Genomic DNA, 16,370 nt, shown 5'->3' with positions numbered 1-16,370 from the left:
CCAATTGATGTATTTCAGTGAATTCCTGATGAAGTCAGCCCTCTGAAAACTACAGACTTAAGGGCTCTCAGCAGTATTCAGGATCTTGTCCTACATGGACAAACAAAACAATGTTAGTACAGTGTCCTGGATGACAACCAGGGAGGTTAATAAATCAAGAACATCAATTAGGAATTGTGTAGCTGTACCGCTCATTTACGGCTTCCTTCTTTGGAGACAGATGCATCCTTAACTTCATGCACTGTGAGTAGTCCCATTGATTTAGATATAGGGAACTATTCAGTGTTTACAACTAAATATGCACCTAATTCCTTGCAGGGCTAATGCCTGAAGGTTTTAATCTTACATCTGCCTGCAGATGTAAGAGCAGGGATGGGACAGTTGACAAGCTGTCTGCTGTTCTCCCATCAGCTGGACAGCTGAGCTTCCTTAGGAGCTACTCCTCCACCACTGCTTTAACAGCTTGGAGCCCATTGTGTGGACTCTGATGGTTCAGGTGCTGCTGGAGGGGCAGGTCATCTGTGTGTGCAGGGGTTAGAGCACAAAAGCATGTGTATAATAACATCAGTGGTAAGCCTAGGGTTAAAAGTACCCTCCCTTTGCAGAGCTCTGAGGTGTTTCCAGGGTAGATATGGACTCTTAAAAAAAATAGAGCAAACACTTCTTAGCACCTCTCTGGAGCTTTTGGGATTTAAACCACTTACCCCATATTGGCAAATCTAGCTTTTCAACCTCAGTGTGAAGTTGATTGTTACATTACATTGGCAGCACTTTATCTATTACTGACATGCAACCACCGCTACAGTGAAATGCAGTAGCCGTTTCAAAGTGACGTTGTAACACTCATGAGAAATGACAAGCATACTTCAATGACCACAGATCATGAGATCCTTAGATTTAGATCTTTCACAAAAGACCTTCAGATCTCCTAACACCTGGATCCAATACTGAATCAGAAGGAAGAACATTATCTATGGCATCACTAAGCTGTTCCTGCAGTGGTAAGCTTGCTTGGAGGTCTCCCTTCCAAATACTAACCAGCCCAACCCGTCTTAGCTTTTAAGATCACAGCACAAGGTGGTATGGCTGCAGGCCATAACTCTAATGAAAACCTGGTACAGTGGGTAGATTGTTCCTGGATCTCATTATAGGCAATTGTTCCACTACTTCTGCTGTTTTTAATTCCTAAACCTAATATTTACCTCTGAGCATTCAAAGTTATTTTCAGTTTTATCTTGACAAATCACTAAGGGGTCTATTCTTCTTTCAATGCATGCATTTAACTCTCATTAATGTTCATATGAGTTATGCGCAGAGCTCAGCTCCAGCAGGTTTTTCCAGCAGGGCCTGAGTCTCAGCCCTTATATGGCGTTTCAAAGTTTCTTATGCTTCTGAACAAACATAGAATTCTTCTGCCCGACTGGAGCAGAACAGTGCTTCCTCCCACCCTCCGCTGTGACCTTCTGGTCTGCTACACAGATCAGGCCTGTGCTGCAGCGGTAAGGAGTCTGCCCCCTTTTCTTTCCCCATTTCCAGCCGTGCTTATGTGTGCGTACTGGGAATCCTGAGGGCCTGATTTAGCAAAGAACTCATTCAGGCTCAGCGTTACAGAAGCCTTGTGCAAGCTTTTACTGTAGGGAAACTGTGGGTGTATTTTGTACTGAATCAGGCTCTAAATTATGACTAACGTTCAGTTAACTGGAAAGGAAAACAAGCCTGGGCATGTTGCACACCATTTTGACGTTTTGTGAGCTCTCTGGCAGTCTTTCAGTTATACTTTCTGAAGATGCTTTTGCTTTTTTCTTCGTATTCTTGACAAAGTGTTATGTATCCTGGACTGAGCCCGTGATATCTAGAAACAAACAAACCCTAAAGGAATTAATTTTTAGACACAGGAACCCAAAGGTTTAAGAGGATGAGTGTTGTTCATACTGTATTAGCTACTGTAGCAGGAGTTGAGAGACTTAGCATAAAGGTTTTGGAAAATTATGATTTCCTGGGGCTTCTGCATCAACACTTTGATACAGTGCAGGTTACTTTATCAAGCGCTGACTGAAGCAATCTCAAAGAAAATGCTGGAAATAGAAGGGCCTATTTCGAAACTTAAAAATGCCTCTGCAGGGCAAGGTGCATTCTCCTCTGCTTGGTGAAAGGAAAATAAATCTCTTCCTAATAGAGAAGAGCTGTAGAAAACAGACCTTGAAATACCAGTGCCTGCTTTACAGGGATCTCTGGATACTGTCATGAAGTAGCCAAATATGTCACTTCTAACAGTGCAGGTAGAGCTGGCCGGGAAACTGAATTTCCATTCTGACATAGATTTTAATGTTTTCTTTGAGGTTGGAGGAAGGAAGAGGGGAGAATTATCCCCCATTTTTGACAAAAGCCAAAACCACAGGAAACACGGTATATCCGAAATGAACTGTGCTGCAGGGAACACTGAGCTGACTGATGGAGTCTGACATAATTTTGGTCAGGTTTAGTGCTGTGAGTTGCAGAGAAGAGTCAAAGTGGAGGGAATTCTGTTGCTGCCGGGGCTTCCAGGGCTCACAGTCCATCGTACAGTCTGTCCTGAGAGCAAGGACCCAAGATTTCTAGACCACTTGGCTCCCAACTTGTGGAGCAGTATGGGAGCCAGGCAGCCTGCACAGATGTCGGAACTGGGAATCTGAAAGGTTTGGGATTCAGTAGGATGACAGATGGCATCCTGCAGACACCCACAAGCTACAGACCCTGAAAGCCATTTTCAGGCATGTGGCAAGGGTCCTTGATTTCAAAAGCTCTGGTTTGACTGAGGCTGGCAAGGCTTCTGGACAGATAAGATTCCAGTTCTGAGAACTTCAGTAGAAGGTCATACAGCAGTCTGGGAAACTGGGCTTCCCAACAGCTCAGCAGTCAGGCTGGCAAGAAGCCAGACATGCCAAGACCTGCCTGACAGACAGGGTTTCATCAGATGTTGGCTGAAATAGAAACTTTGGGGAAAATATATAGATTTTGATGAACCAGCATTTTCAACAAGCAACTTTCACTGGAGAATTCCCAATGAGCTCTAGTTTCCAGCAGTTTGAGATGGTTCAGATGTTGTTGGGTTTAGACCAGCTCTTCTTATAAAAGGCAAACAAATGGCAATTACTAAGTGCAAAACTATGATGTTGTAAAAGTTATCTGTTTGAGGGCATGGGTTACTAACAGAAAGCTAGTTCCTAAATAAATGCTACGTATGTTCTGTAGACAAGGCCAAGAGTTCTAGGAATTTGCCTCCTTTCTACTTCCTAGATGGAGCTGCCTTTCTGGTCGGACAATAAGTGGGGGCAGGAGTAAATAGCTGCAGCCTCAAAGAGAAAACTGTGGTTTGTTGTGATTTCTACCTTGTCCTAGAGGACAGGACTAAAAACTTCATGATGAGTTATAGGTTCTCAATCAGGACTTCCCTCTCTTGCACCCTTAGGAACTAAACATGCTACACAGCCCATGTGTGTTTCCCTTGTGGAGATTTCCGTTTGTCATGTGAACAGAACCCACTGTGTTTCTAAACACATCGTCTCATTCTCTTTAGTTTTAGGACAAAAATGGCTGTGACAGAGCCTGCCACTCATTTGTGTCCTAGTTGTTTTACTGGGGTTGCTTTTTGTGCTTGTTTCAACCTGGTAATATTTCAGCGTCTCTTCCCCGCTGTTTCTTCCCCGCTGTCCAAGTTACTCTTTCAAGGTGCTTTTTGTCCTAAAGCCTTGTGCCGGTTCCCTGAGGGCTTCCCCATTTCTGGTAACGTCTCACCAAATTGTGCAGTGATGCAACATGGTCTCATGTTCCTACTTGTTCTAGTAACAGCCTCTTTCTTAACCTCAGGCTAACTTTCACTGTTGCACAAGAAAGGTGTTGATGATGTGTCTGACATTGTATCAGAAACTCCCCATCTTTTTCCATGTCCCAGTATCTAATGTTAAACTAATGCACTAATCCAAAACAGACAGACAGGCAGTCCAGTGTACGAGTCACACATTTACAAGCTTTCATGCTTAAGAAAATTAAATAGAAGTGTAAGAGCTAACAACTACATCTGGATAGTAGCCATTATAATGTTAATTTTAATATACTATTTATTTTTATTTTTCCACCCTCTGTATAATCTTTCACAGGGATGGTACAGTGAACTGTGCTTTCAGCAATGATGAGAGTGGCTTTGATGCTCTCAAATGACAGTTAGTTTTACCTTAGAAGGAACAATAGCCAAGCCTATATTTTCACTAATTGGTGGCACCAGCAAGCTCTACAGTTGCAATATCTTTGTTTTAAAATAGTGAGCTCATTAGAGCAGTGGACTCTGCTTCCATTGGAATGGTTAACAAGCTGCAACCCAGAACATTTCTACATGCCTTTCCACCCCCTCAGAGACTGCCTTAGTCATCTGCGCAGTTATAGCCTGTAAGAAAGACAGATTGTTTGCTGAAATGTGAAGGAATTTTACCATTCTGTGGTATTAGTATTAACATATTATTATTATTGGATTCCAGGCCTTTATTACTTTGATGTCTTTATTTTGACTACAGTTCTTAAAAAAGCAGATCTGTGAAAGAACTTCTTGCTTAATACACAAACATAAAACATATTTAAGGGCAGTATGGTAGAAACATGCTTGACTGAGAGCTGTGGTCATTAATATAACTAATTGAAGCTAAACTTACTTCAGTACCCCGTATTTACTGAAGCAACTTGAGCTAAGCAATGGTTATATTGTCTTATTCTGGAAGGCAAACAATTGTCCATTGTATATCACTTTTAGTGCCAGATAAGTGTTAGGTTGCTGGACACGCGCAGTTTCATTCTGCCTCTCCGAAATAGCACTGAGCTGCTGTTTTTACAGCAATCCTGGGTACTAAGGGACAGCAGTGGAAAGAAGATCTGATAGCAGTAATATTGTCTTTCAGAACTCAAAAGCTCTGGTGGCAGTCACAAGAAAAAGCACCAGATTCACATATGTTAGTAGGAACATGGCAAAAACAATTTAGAATTCAGCCTGCCCCCCGATAGAGTGCTGGGAGCCACTCACACCCCAGCCCAGGGCATTAGAGGGTCAGCTGAGTCTTCCAGCTTGATGTAGGCCCATCACTTTCTGTATCCAGTTTTGCAAAGGCAGCTCTGTGCTTAGCTCCATGTCTAGTCTGAGTCCAGATGACCAGATATCCCTCTAAAGATGAGTTGACCATAGGGACTACCATTGGATTTCAAATGAGACACCAGAGCTTTTCATTTCAAGACAATTGTCCTGAAGGCTGGGAGGAAGAGGAGATCTTAAGTTTTCCTGATTAAGACAGCAGTAGATGACACTGGCATCTGAAAAGGTTGTCAGGTGTCAATAACTGTAAAATCCAAATAACAGACTACCCAATACTCTCCTGAAGAGAAGTCTTGAGAGCTAATTTATGGGAATTCTGAAGGATTAACTGGCTAACATCAATCATCCACTCTGGGTGTAAAATCTGCTATATTCAACAAGTGCCACGAGCAATTGCATTTGTACGTCTCGAACATGTCTTGGATACCTGGTCAGAATAAAAAACATGATTAGAAACTTCACCTTTCCAAACAGTGTAGTTACTGACACGTGGCTCAAGCAATTAAGAAAAAATGTGCTCAGAACTCTTTTTAGGTATGGGGCTATCACCCAGGCTGTTCCCCCTTTTCCTGCGTATTACTTCTATTGTAGCTGAGTGTAGCCTGCTATGTTTGGAGGGTTTTTGGATTGTTTGCTACCCGTTGTGTTAATGGCGATCTATACATACTACTTCTGTGGGTCTGTAGACCTAGTTCTTTTACTGGAATCAGAATAGCTGTGAAAAGGTGACCTTCTGAAATATGTTCCTTCTATGCCAATGTCTGCCCCAGTGGCAACAGAAAGGATTTGCGTTACTTGCCTGATGTTTTCTGTTTCTGTTCCTCACCTTGAAAGAAAAAGAAAGGTGGCATGGTCTGTGTCCTCTGCAATCACAACCTTTACTAAATGCTTTGGTATGTTATTGTAACTTGCTTTTTTCCCTCTTAAAAGTCTCTTCTGTACTACATTATAAATACCAATAAAATGTTAGTAGAAAAAACCCACATAAAATGCATGTTATTTGTTTTAGAAGTGTATGAGATACAGTGAGTGTAGGAGGCTGGAATTTTTTACAAGGAGGAGTATTATTTTCACTTTTTAATTTCACATTGACCAATATTTTTACTTTGGGTAAAATAAAAACATACATTTTCCTGAGCCTTTACCAAGATAAATTTTCTGAACATTAGGCGTTCCAGGATATACAGCCAACTCCTCCTGAGAGGCCAACGGATAGATCCGTTTGCTTTGGGATATGGTTTTCTCCCTCTCTCATCTGCCAGCTCTTGCCTGTGGCAGCAATGCAAAGTATCATGGACAAAGCAAATCAAAGCTTTAAAATGGACTGGTCCCCTCCACCTTCTCATCTCTCCTGTCCTATCATGGTTTGGGTCAAGAATTGTGGCCAAGAGAAAAGACTGACCTTTTTCCTCTTCATATGCTAGGGAAAAGGTGAGCAAAACCAGTGTGTGGGGTGCAGTTGTTGCACATGTCCTAGGGTGGCAGAGACAACAAGGCACTGCGATAGGGTAAGGAACACTGGGGTGGAAAGTCAGCCGATAAGCTTGGTCACCTCTTTCCATTCCTGGCAATGAGTCACTCTAACCATGTTGTTAAATGAAGTCATCTGCTCCCTCTCCTCCAAGCCATATTATTAATACATCTCATTACCAGCCAGTCACCGCTCATTATTCCCCAGTGTTCTCAGATGCTTCTCTTTTATTTTTCCAGAAGTATCTGAGCCACTCAGAGAGCACCGGGGATGCCTAGTAGGCTGATTGTCTTGCAAAGATGGTGGCTGGTGTGCTTCTGAGTCCCAGTGCAATCTTTGAACAGTTCATTTATGAATGGGATATATTCCTGTACATTTAAAATAAAAGAATACTTCAATTTATACCTTGACTTATATATTTAGAAGTTGTAAATACACGGATTTTTGTATGTTACTGTGCACCAGTTGGATGACACTGTAAGGAAAAACTGTATCCCCTCTCTTGGAAATTTGAAGGCATTGGTATTGCTTAGCCTTGCACTTCTCACATTTAAAGATGTAAACAAGAAAAATCCTTTTACCCAAACAGGTTTTTATTGCTGTTAACATACAGTGTAGATAGAGCCTTTTGCTCAAGGACCTCTCCGTGCCTTAGAAAAACATATCACAGTGAATCGGTAAGTATTCCCACTCTAAGACACATAAGTCCTTGTGCGCCCCTCATAGAAGTTTGCACACCACAATTGTTTAAAAGTTAATTTCATCAGTCTGAATAAAGACTAAGGTAGGAGCTGAGCCATCTGATTTTCATTGTAGCCTCTTATGTAATAAGAACATGTGCAAATAATCTGTAAACCTTCCACAGATAATCTTCCACTGGCAGTGTGATGTTCTTGAAGGACTTCCAATTCTTCCTTCTTTTGCTGATAGCAATAGACCAGTTTTTCCCCTTATAGAAGACCAGCTTTAATCTTTGTTTAAACTTTTACTGGAAAGCTGAATTTTGCTCTACTAGGGAAGGAATGATTTAAGCGTCTTATTCATTCATTTGCCAAAATTCATTGTAACCCTTTCTTACGTGCTCATAAAAATGGGAGATTTGTAGAACGCTTTGTGACAGCCATTGCATTTGGGTCATGAAACTTGCCGGTATTATTGAAATTTGTTTGTAGTGTTGAACAGGCATACCTTGTCTCATAGCAAGCTACTGTGGAAACGTACTTTGACTTGCACTTATAACTGTATTTCATGAACTGTTCAAAGATCGAGTCCCTGCAACCCAGCCCCAGTGTGTTGATTAAGATGTACCTGTCTTAATCTTCCGTATCCTGCATAGCCAGGCTTTTGCACGTGTTCTCCTAGGGAGGCATGTTGGAGTCTGGGAAATTCCCTCTAGATTTTAGCTAATAATACTCCTCACCTTCGCTATGTATTCTGGTGAATTAGTTACAGATGAATATAACATTGAATACATCATGGTTTCAGAGTTTGGCCATTTGGAGATGAACAGGACAGTTTCTAATCTGAGTTATTTTTTTTCAGGCTCCTTCCAAACTTAAACAAATCTATCTGCATTTGTTTCACTTGTTTTGTAGTATGTTGGGTTTTTTTTCTTTGAAATTCTACAAACTATAGGCTTACTCTTTTTTAATAAATGTGAGACTGGAGTGTGAGTGAAAGGCCCAGATGTCCTCTCTGTACAGACTTCAGCAGAGTTTTGGATTATCCTTTACAAAACTTAACATTAGAGCATATGGAATTTTTATAGTAATTTTGTAGAGAAGATTCTTACTTTAGCAACTATTTTTCTGTTATGAATATTGAAAAATATTATTTGGGAATTTACAGGGAAAAGTGTGCTTCAAAATGTTGTGGCACTCATTTTTATATTCTTGTAGTTGAGGTCCTAAGCTGACTATCAGCTTTCATACCAGATAAAGTAAAGTCTGTAGTGCAGTGCAAGCGTTGAGTTCTTCCGTATGATATAGCTAGGCAAGTCTTCATATGTGTGAGAAACAGTCTTCATGATTGGCTTAAGTATCATCATCTGCAGCATCTGGAGCAGTGGACTGTTTCTCACAGCTAGAAGAGTACAAAGGAAGGTCTGAATTATAGTCCACGTAGCAAAATAACCACCGCTTCATTGTGAACATTGTGAATATATCATTATTTAGTGACAGCACATAGTTTAACGCTCACCTGCTATTAGTTGGTTACTGATTCTGCTGCGTTGACCCGCCTGCTTGGCAAATTGAAATAAATACAATCAAAACAAAGAAATGGAGCTGTCTGCACTCTGGAAAGGACTTCAGATTTGTCTCTGACAGTGATCCATGGCAGACACTTGAGATAACAAGTGTCTACATTTGTCCTACATTAGGAAGGTGTGGGATGACTTTTCTCCCTTACAGTATTCAATTTCTTGATAATACATAATATTCTGAGACTGATTTAAACTTGGAAGGAAGGACTTTAGTATTCCTTCAACAGTATTTTCAAACCTCAGTTCTGATAACTCTGGGTTTTTTCCTTTTTTTTTTTTTTCCTCTGTGGAAATGTCAGCTTTGTATCTTGAAAATTATTTTGTCTCATTTATTTCCAGTGGCTGGAAATGGTACAAAATGTTTTGAATACCCCAACTTTTAATTTGATTGAGGTTTTTTTGGTTCTTTATCATGACAGATAAAAAGTTATTTACCTTCTCTCTGCCATTCATTAGCATGCTTCCAGTATGTCCCCTGCTTGTTCATCTCCCTTCTAGGGTAAATAATCTTAGTCTTTTCAGAGCATTCAAACAGTCTAATTGTTATTCTCTATATCTTACTCATCACCTAACCCTTTTTTTTCCCTCTATTCTGGCAGTTGCAGATTTTGCTGGGGTTTCATTGGGGTTTTTAGGTCCTCCTGTTGACTTCAAAGGCACACATTTTTATTTTGATGTACGATACTTTAAAATTGTCAACAATTAATTTCTTTTCCATTTGCATAGCCGCTTGTGATGTCTTAGCATATCATCGTGGTCCTTCTTTGTCCTAAGGGTATTTAACCCTTGTGTACCCTGCAGATGCTGCCATCTCACTGCTCCTGGATCTCCCAAAGTATTAATAAACAATTAAATAATAAGAGGTATAGTACAGAACATGAGGCCTTCAATAGTTAGCCTTTTGCTTTACAGAAAATTGACCTGAATGCTATATTCAACTTTCTGCTGCACAAGTTATTGCCCCGGCAGTATATGTCTTCCTAACCACTTGGCTTCTCTAGTAGTTTCTCATGAAGGAGCTTGTCACAGGCCCTTTGTAACTGAAGCTACCTTACAACAAGCAGCTCTCTTTACCTGCTATGATACTGACGCAGACGTGATGAATCACAAGAGATTAAGTGGAGCATAGTTTCCTATTATTGGAATCAGTTTACCGAATTCAGATGGTCAGATGTGATGAATGATACAAGACTCTAATTCCTTGATGATTCTGAGGTGTCTCTTATGCACTGAAGGGACGACATTGACTTGGCCTGACTCCTTTGGAACAGTACCTTTCTCAAGCAGAGCTTGCCTTTTGCCAGCAGCCTAGCCAATTTATACTTAAGACCTCCTGAACTCTTGGTGTAATGTCATCATCTGTACCTGATGACTCATTGTTTTTATAATTTTCAGTTTGCTCAAGAACCTTTTCCCCTGACACCTCAATTTCCCAAAGTATATCATCTTTATTAGCAAAGAGGAGGGAGCTTGAATCCTGGTTCCCACCTACAAATCTCTATTAAATGCCTGGGAACATTAGGCTTTAAAGCATGCCCTGAAGGTCGTGCTATTTTCTAATGAAACCAAATTTAGAGATGCAAAAATCCACCACAAGTAGCATTACTTTTCCCCTCAAATTCTGTAATTGATCCTTTTTGTCAGTGATCCTTAGTGAAAGTAGAGCAGAATGTCTAGTCTTTTTTCCTAACCTTTTCTCAATTTTACAATTTGTATGGTAAATAAATTTGTAACTGGGCCAAAAAAACATTGTGGATAGGTCCCAGATTTGCTGTCATTTGTCATTCAATTGAAAATTAAATCTTTGTTGAAAAATCAGAGCGTTCCCACATAAAACGTTATACTGAAGTAACAGAGTTCACCTTTCACTCCATTTTCATCCCACAGTCCCCCCAAAATTCTTCTTTTGTGTTTAATTTGCTTCTTATATATGCATCGAATATTTTTTTAAGTATTTTGCCACCTGTGAAATTCTTTGCAGGAATTTTAAAAAATAGAGTGAAAAAACCCCTAGCGAATGGGATTTGAAAAGTGCCAAACTTACAACGCAGGGAGGGCAGTACATGGCACCATTAAGGATAACAAGAAGAAGAATTCTCTGATGGGGACTCTAATAAATGTAGTCGCGTGCTGTAATAAAGAGCATATGAAAATGGATGTGGTATAACAAAATTATTCATAAAGAGAAATGCAAAAGGTTGTCACGCTGAGTGGTTACATGCAGTTATATGGAACACTAACAAGGTTATCACTAGAAGCTGAGTGCTGGGGTGCTCACAGATGTTTTCTAACTAGCACAGAGAGTAAACTGTTTTTATCTTGGAGGATATAGACAAGGCTGGAGTTGAAGGGGTGCTAAATCTTTTTACTGATTGTTAATAATTCAGAGCCAAATGGCAATAACGGCTCATGTAGGTCAGCGTAACAAACAAAGCAGCTTCACTTCACCATGTTAGATGGAAGGTTTTCAGGCTAAATGCTTTACTGCTGCTGTCTCCTGAATTATTTTTGATATGATATTATCATATTCTCACCCTGTGTTTTATACATAAACAACAAAATGTGTGCGTGCATGTGTGTGCATGCGCACACAAGTGTTAATGAAATATAGCAAACAAACTGAAATAGTCATCAAAAAGGTTTCTTGTGGAAGCAAGGAGCTCTTGCTAAGCAGCTACTGTAATGTTAGAAAACCAGAGGCTGAAACTCTGCTCACATTCCAGAAGTACAAAATTTCTAGGAAACGCAGTAATTCAGAGAGTTGGCTAAGCGTTGTTCCAGCAACTCACAGAGCTAAAACATCATTTACCCACAACATCAATATGATTTGAGTTTTACACTGTCATTTAAACAGCAACAAATTTACAGCATAGACTCAAGATATGGCTGTAACTAATACTGTAACAAAATCAATAGACAAATGTTTTAGCAAAGGGCAGTCGCTGCTGTTTTCACTGATGTGTGTTTGTGTGCATAGCACAGTCACACCAATGTGTTTTAAATTCAGCTCATAGGAAGGAGTTTTAAGCTCAGGGATTTAAAGCATTCAAACTTCTTCAGACCAAAATCATATCAAGACACGGCTAGGAGTATCGGTGGCCATGTCTAGAGCCAATAAAAATCTGTGGAAGTGTTTTTCTACTGAAATTGGCCTTTGGGGATTTTCCTTTAGGATTACATTTTAATTGAAGTAGTGAGCCAGTTCTGCATGTGGTGGAAGTAAGAAGGCCACTAACATTAGAGTTCCTCGCAGAGCCCTGCAGATTTTGCCAGGTTAGTTAAGACGTTGCTATTGGACTTAGCCTTCAAGCCGTGGAATGATGAAACACTCGGTACTGTTTCATCAGTGCCTCTCATCTTCAGAAGCTGATTTTAGGCAAACTATTAGTGGTCATGGTGCTCAGCTGGGATAGTAGCTAGTTGCTTTCACATTTCAAGTACTTACATCAATCATCATAAGCATTTTGTCACCTCATAACATCCTGGATTTAAAAAAATATATATAGAAACAGGAAGAAAGGTGAAAGCTGAAAGGATGGACAGAGCCTTCGTGGCTTGCAGCAGAGAAAGGTCTGTGTAAATATCAAGCATAAAAATTATAACTTGGAGCATTTACCTCCAGAAGTTACAATGTGCTGAATACCTTTGATCCACACACCTCAATCATTAAAGTTACTAAATAGGTTTTTCTTCATATATATGCCTTTTACCTTGCATTTATGGGCTTAGAGTACCAACCTAGAAATAAAGACGTACATTGATTTTTATTTTTAAATTAGCATAAGCTTTAGTACTCAAAGCCTATTTCTTGAGAGACAGGTTGTCTTTTCCTTTTAATTTTTTGCCCAGATTAGCTGTCCAGAAACAGAGTCAGAAATAGAAATCATTAAGTGAACTTAAGAATTAAAATGTTCTTCCTTCACCTTAATAAAGAATTGCAAAGAACAGGTTTTATATGAAATAGGGGATAAATTAATTCGATTTCCTTCTCAATGGAGAGTGTTTGTGCATGCAGTTTGAGAGGAGCAGACAATACCAGGAAGGTGATTTAAGCTGGTGTATTTTAGTCTGCCTTTAGGACTGGCTGAAGGCTCACTCATGATCTGTTTCTATTGTTCAGCTGACAAGTAGTAACTTGTTAAGTTATAGGAGCACAATCACTTTTAAGCGTGAGCCTATATACAAAGATACTAATCTGAGGCCCTCTTCTAACTGTCAACAGTAATAAGTTTGTTCACTTGCTGGTAAAGGTATCACTTGCTGGCGTAGGACAAAAGGGTTAATAAATAAGCAGTCCCAAAAACCAAACCCACGTGTTGCATTCGGAAATGTTTCCACAATAGTGTGTCATTGTTAGGGTGAGGAAATGTCACGTGCAGCTTCAGACTATTTATACTGCCTAAAATCAATTTTGAAAAATGTAAGCACTGGCCACAGTGGGGCCCTACCAAGGATTTGAAATAAACCTCCCAGGAGGAGGATGTAATTATTTTCTCTTAATATCTAAAATATCAGGTTTAAAGGGAGAAGGTAAAAGCATTCATTCAGCACAAGTGCCTCAGTGTGTTTATTGAATGGAATCACACAGCCTGGAGGCCAGCGCTGTGCTGCCTCCCCCGCCTGCTATCCCACTAATTTTGCTGGGATTAGAGGGGGGGTTGTAAATGAGCCCAGAATTTAGCCACGGGATTCTAAATCCACTTTGGCTGAGAAACCGCACGTGGGCATGTGTACACCTACATGCACAGACACACACCGTCCGCCTCGCGCCCCTGCAGGTGGAGGTTGCTGTGGTATGCTTGTGGGGTGGGGTCCCTATAGCAGGAATGCCAAAAATCTTTTTAATCTTATTCACCTCGCAGAAGTTATAGCCAGCCTTGACAGTGGCATTTTTGTCTTCGAAATGCATTGCTGTTTTAAAATCTAGCCAAATGCTCTTAGTTTAAGAAAGCTGTACTGCCCTGGTACTTTTCATTGCATTTGTGAGCTCCCACCTGTCCGCCAGCATGGTCATGTTCAAATGAGATGTTCCCATACCAGCTTCTTTGAGCAGCAGCGTATGAGCATGGGGGGCTGAACAGGAACAACCTGTAAACTCTTTGCCCAGCTAAAAGATAACTACATGTCTTTCATTCAGGAAAATACACTCACAGAAACTGCTATTGATGAGACATTCTTCTTTTCAGCTACAGAGACAGATGCAGAACTGAACCCTCAGCATTCGGGTGTGAAATCAAAGTGGAAGTCCCAACAACCAGAGAGGTTCTTCGGCTGCCCTGGAGCTCTGTGAGGGCTGAAGGTAGAAGGTCAGAGTGAGACTTCCTATTTTAAGAGGTCTTATCCCATAGTGTTAAGTACTTGATCTTGCAACATAGTGAAAAATCTCTTGAAAATTACTTCCGTTACTCTTTGCCATCATTGGCAGAGAATTGGTATTCGCCAGCTCTCAGGAGGATCATCAAGCATACAGTCTGGGCATCTGTGTGACATTAGGGCGACGTACAAAATTAGAGTCAGGGCCTGAATCCAAATTTCAGACGTATCCAGGTAACTGGAATTCAGACGCCACGTTTTACTCTAGTCCCATCTTTGATTTTTACTCAGATAAAGTAGGAGCAGGACAAAACAAGCCAGGTCTGTCCAAGAGAGGAGATTTAAAAGGAAAGACGTGAGATCCACAGGAAGGATTGCTGCTATCTCTGGGCCATATTGTGTCATTGATTTTTAGGCTGATCTCTTAACTGATTCCAATTGGGACTTAGACTTAAAAATTGATGATACAGTACGGCCCTACGTGATGAAGAGTAACGGCTTGGGTTTGCTCACAGCTCCAGCAAAGTAAATCCTGAGTCACTGCACTCAGCTGGAGTTAGGTCACCGGAGCTGGAAGAACTTGGAGCCCGATACTGTGGGGTAAGCGAGGGTGTGGACCCGCAGCGCATCAGCTGCTTCAGAGGATCGGCCCATCTGCACCCTCTCTCCCCTCAGCTAATCAGATAATTCAAGGCAGCTTACCTCCCTATGAGAGAAAGATAAACAGCCTTGAAGTAACCACGGGATAAAAGCATGCACACAGGCAATTACCAGAGAGCAGCTGATGCGCTCTTAAGTTCACACCCTCTGCGTTACCCTGTGGTAACTTGTTTCTAGGCTGGTTCTCTCTGAATGCGGTACTGGAGAGCAGACTGCAGCCCTTTACATCACCCTAATGGCTGCTACTCAAAAAATATTTGCAGCCTGTTAAGCTCTTTCAAGAAAAAAGAAAGGGGATGGGCTAAAAAAAGTCTTCCTTTTGGAGATACTTTCCTTGTGTTTTGAAGTAAGGCCAGCCTGACAGTTCTAACTAGTTAGAATCTAATAGTATTTAAATGTAGTCCAGGTGCTACCCTTAAGATTCCAGTTTCTGTCTACTAGAATTTGTTACAGTTGTCAATAAGCAGATCACAGTAATAATTACAGTGGTGCCTGCTGACACCTCTGTGGTTAATGTCTGTCATTATTTTTATTATAAATCCATGTTTATTAGGAGTTGTAACTTGGACAGAGAACCTTCTCTTTTAAGATTAATTTACCCATATAATTATAAACTATTGCTTTTTTAAAATACAGTTATTTTTATGTTTACAAAATACCCAAAAATGAATGCTTAAGAATGGTTTACAATGTAAGAAAGCTTTATTATTTTTATTTGATCGTTTAAAAATCCAGTTGTTTGCCAGAATTCCACTCAGACCAACAATGAAACAAGTTAACACCTCAGATGCTGTGATATAATAAACTACAAAATGGCCCCAAACATATGTTCTTTCCAGAATCTTGACAAAGACTTGACAAATGCATGGAAATATTGCTTGGGAACATATTGTGCTATTGGAAACACTGAAACCCACAAAACAGAGAACTAACTTCTGCCTTCAAATATAACCCTGCAACTCGATTAACTACATTCTGATTAATGCTATAATTTGGCCCAGAAAATTTAGGGCAAAGGCTGAACCTATTGGTTAACACATAACTGCACTGAGCTATTGCATGAGTCTCAACCCTCTTTTTTGTCTTACAAATCATTGGCCCTGAAATACCTATTAAAGGCATAAATGGGTAATTTATAGATGAAGGGCCAAATTCACCAGTGCTGGGTCTGGAAGATATAAATAACACTTTCTTGTTTCAGCATGGCTCGTTGCACTCTGCCTTCCTTTGGTGTTTTCTGATGATGGAAGGAGATTAATTTAATTTGTGGTTGGGATTTCATATGAGCCTTGCTGTTAGCGGCTGCTGAATCAGTGCATTCCTCTATTGCTCTGGCCATTTGCTACTTGGCTGTCTAGCACACGTTTTGGTCAGCTGTGGTACTTTCATTCCCCTGTTGCCACCACCGAACAGGGCACTGGGCTTTGACATAGATTGGTAGAAGCTGACATAATTTTAGTTTGAATTTGTTCTGGAATTTTAGCTTAAAGTTAAATTTGTTCCCTCTGATCTGTACCACTGAGTGACTGACTGCCAGTCTGCTTCTTCTA

General features: G+C 40.5%; 1 long non-coding RNA gene across 6 annotated transcripts in view; it reads left to right on the top strand.

The window, feature by feature from the left end:
• The window catches only part of LOC134519509 (uncharacterized), a 480,646-nt gene that overhangs the window by 276,386 nt on the left and 187,890 nt on the right, over positions 1-16,370 (top strand). For all 6 annotated transcript variants that reach the window (XR_010072240.1, XR_010072242.1, XR_010072241.1 and 3 more), the window contains one exon: positions 14,034-14,153. This is a non-coding gene — a long non-coding RNA (uncharacterized LOC134519509). The remainder of the gene's footprint in view (positions 1-14,033; positions 14,154-16,370) is intronic.

Source organism: Chroicocephalus ridibundus, chromosome 8 (genome assembly GCF_963924245.1).
Source record: "Chroicocephalus ridibundus chromosome 8, bChrRid1.1, whole genome shotgun sequence".
Lineage (NCBI taxonomy): Eukaryota > Metazoa > Chordata > Aves > Charadriiformes > Laridae > Chroicocephalus > Chroicocephalus ridibundus.
This window is presented reverse-complemented; position numbering and strand designations above follow the sequence as displayed.